This window comes from Carassius carassius, chromosome 15, assembly GCF_963082965.1.
Source record: "Carassius carassius chromosome 15, fCarCar2.1, whole genome shotgun sequence".
NCBI lineage: Eukaryota > Metazoa > Chordata > Actinopteri > Cypriniformes > Cyprinidae > Carassius > Carassius carassius.
Genome location: NC_081769.1, coordinates 19,608,889 through 19,612,879, shown reverse-complemented (window position 1 = coordinate 19,612,879; position 3,991 = coordinate 19,608,889).

The following is a 3,991-nucleotide window of genomic DNA, read 5'->3' as shown; positions in this document are numbered from 1 at the left end:
CGCATGGTATCTAAGGAACGTACCTTAAAATGGCTGCCGATCTTGTGGGAGGAGCTTGCTAGATATTCTGTTGACCGTCCTACATCGTGCCTTTGAGACTGTTGCAGGGTGAAGTCTTGGACCTAACAGTTTCTTGTCAAAGAACTTGAGGACGTCAGTTTACCCAAAGGTCCAACAATCCACACCACCTACCTTGTTCTTTGTTCTGTGAGATATTCCGTAGTTACCATACTGCTGCTAAATGTACAGGGTCAAAAAAGGCACAAAACCGATTTTGGAGCCAACCACACCTTTGGCATAGTAACCTACTGTAAACACTTAATAAGCAATGTGGACTGTTACCTGTGTTAGATGAAACATCTTAGATTTGAAAAAGGCAATTGCAATAAACAACTTATGATATTTTAATGTGGTTCCTCTTGCTTAAGGTGATACATCAGATTAATATGGAGAGTCTTAAAATAAAATAATTATATATTTAAAAAATCTGTCACTGAGACCATTACTTCACTTCTTTCCTTTGAGTATGTCGCAGGCTCAATTAATCTAAATGCTTGTCTTTTAACCCCAAGGGAGGTCCTGGCAAAGATGCATGCACGCACCACTTAGAAAGGCTCCCCTTTTGGTTTTCATTTCCCTCCTGTCTTCTTGATGTTGACTGTTCTTGATTGGCCAGAACACACATTATCCTTAAAAGAATTTAAATATTTTAGACGTAATCCGTCTCTCTTATTCCCAGAGTTGTACCTCCAGGAGCCATAGATGCAATACTAGAGAGCTGTCACTCATAGTAAAAGTGGACAATTAAACAGGGGAAAAAAAGTCAAATCAACACCATACATTCTGGTCATATATTATTATAAACAGATAACATGGTATCTATTATGTAATTACAGTATATTGATGTGTATTACCAAAATATAAGCTTGCATTCACTTTGGTAGGCTACAGACTCTGGCAACAGTTAGGACCTCTTATACCAGTTTACCTTAACGCAGTGTTGTTGTGCCACTTACTGAAATTGATTTAAAAACAAAACGAATCAGCCTTTACTCAATACAAAACATTTTAAACACAATACATGTACTTGACTCTGGTGGAAATAAGACCTGTCAAGGACTGTTAAGAAAGGTCATTGTACAAGGAATTGACTCTATATGGGAGGTAGGGGGCAATGTGTCAATGGATACAAACAGCTTACAAGAGACGAAAAATTTTATTTTAAAAATCCAGTGACACTCTCAGTCAGAAAGGGGCACATGGGAAAGTTTCACAGATCAGTTTTGTTCACTCTATTATAGCCCTTGAAAGTCCATTAGATACCTGATATCCACAAATGTTTTGAAGTACCAATGTCCCTTGTGATATTCTCTTAAGGTAAGAGAAAATTCTAGAGTCTAATCCCATTGTCTACCACACCTGAAATAACAAAAATGTCTGTGAATTGTGTGGAAATATTATATAAACTAAGATCATAGACAACACTATATAAGATCATACAGTACAGCATATAATACAACAATGTACAAATGAGCAAGTGTTATTCCAACAAGCAGTGAATAGTGATATCTTTAAGTTCACAACATAAACAACATAAATGCTTAGGTAGATGAGTAAGAAAGGACATATTTGTACAGAACAAAATATTACCATTTTATCAAGATCTAAAGCATTTAAAACCTTTAAATGGCTTTTTATGTTTTTATGTTGCCAATTCTACAGTGTAGAAGTATAAGTAACTTGTCACAGTATATATAGTCTCTTTCTGTGTATGGGTATCTGGGGTTTTGTCTGAATCTTGAGGATGGCTTGTACAGGACCAAGAACCAGTTAATACCTTACAGATCACAGCGGTAAGTAAATGCTTTTCTAAAAACATTAGGCCTATTTGTTGTATGTTTTGTCTAAGACAGAGTTTGAGTTGTAGTTGAGGTAGACCAATCAATGTTTTTAAGGGTTGAAACTGACAGCCAATTCCCATCACAGAACCTATTTATCCAGGTTGGATACTAAAGTACTTCTCAAACCTGTCCTAGGCACCCCCACTACTACACATTTAGGATGTCTCCCTCACCTAACACACCTGAATTAACTCACTAGTAGAGACTGCCAAACCCAAAATGGTTGGGTTCGATAAGAGTCATGCAGTGCCCCCCTGGACAGGTTTGAGAAGCACTGGGTCACATGATGTCAGAGTCGCTTCATGTATCTTTGGTTGCTTTGCCAGTTTCTGATGCTAATAGTATATGTTCTAGTATTGTTTTAGAAATATATATATATATATATATATATATATATATATATATATAAAGCCCCAACCTTAATAAAAATACACCTGAACCAGCTAATCAAGGTCTTCAGGATTCCTAGAAACATATATAGGCAGGTGTGTTGGAACAGGCTGTAGCTTAAATCTACAGGACACTGGCCCTCTGAGAGTTAGGTCACTCCTGATTTAAAACAGCAGTTCCCAACCACATTTCTGGAGCTCAACATTGCACATTTTGCTAGATCAACTTTATCTGACACACTTTTTGTCAGGTCTTTGAGACTGTGTCTGAAATAGCCCCCATACCCTTAAATAGGGCACTTTTTGCAGGGACAGCCATAGTTAGTGGTGTCTGAAACCACAGTGGACATTTCTGAGCAAATAATTAAATCCCATAATGCACTGCACTAACAGGGGTGCTTCTCATTTCTTATTTGTGCATCTTCGTTTCCTTTCCTCACGTCCTAGCTCCACCCCCTTAGGATATGATGGAAGGATGCAAGAAAAAGAAATGAAGGATGAAACAAAGTATGAACACTGGAATAGACTTAAAAAAAATAGACCACTCAAGCATCACATAAAAGAGTCATCAACTGCGCTAAAGGGATCTGCCCTTATGTTGTTAAAGTTTGTTACTTAAAGGGATACTCCACCCCAAAATGGAAATTTTGTCAATAATCACTTATCCCCATGTTGTTCCAAACCTGTAAAAGCTTCGTTCATCTTCAGAACACAATTTGAGATATTTTGGATGAAAACCAGGAGGTTTGTGACTGTCCCATAGACAGCCAAGTAAGTTACACCATCAAAGTTCAGAAAAGTATGAAAGGCGTCGTCAGAATAGTTCATCTGCCATCAGTAGTTCAACCTTAATGTTATGAAGCGACGTGAATACTGTTTGTAAGCGAAGAAAACAAAAATAACAACTTTATTCAACAAATCCTGTCAACAGCCTCCTTTGTGTCTCTCCACATCACTCAAACTGCCTACGCTCTTCTGTGTCAGCTGCGCCACAAGGATGCGCTGTTTTTACGTGTATTTATACTTTGATTTAAAAAAAAGAAAACACTGCTTGTGTGATGTGGAGAGGCATGGAGGAGGAGACTGTTGACAAATTAATTGTTGACTTAAGGCGTTATTTTTGTTTTCTCCACTTACAAACAGTATTCTCGTTGCTTCACAGCGTTACGGTTGAACTACTGATGGCAGATGGACTATTCTGACGACGTCTTGCATACTTTTCTGGACTTTGATAGTGCAATTTACTTGGCAGTCTATGGGACAGTAACAAGCTTCCCGGTTTTTATCCAAAATATCTTAAATTGTGTTCCGAAGATGAAGTAAGCTTTTACGGTTTTGGAACAACATGGGGATAAGTGACAAAATTTTCATTTTGGGGTGGAGTATCCCTTTAAGGCATTCATAATAAATATTAATAAAGCATGCACTGTTGGAATATGACATGTATGGTTTACTTGAACAGCAAAGGTAAAATATAAATCTAAAATATTACAACAGATGGGAAGGGGGAGGAGAATTTATATGCATCTGATTTTTTTGCCGAAAAAGACTTCTGCATAGGATACACCTCTGTATCCTCCTCACTCCTTGATCTTCACCTCCTCGTGGTGCAATTAGAGCATTGAGATGTCCTACAAGATGGCTGAGCTTGATCGGTTTCCGGGTCATAAGATGGAGGAAGGAGGAGTGAGGAAATGAGGA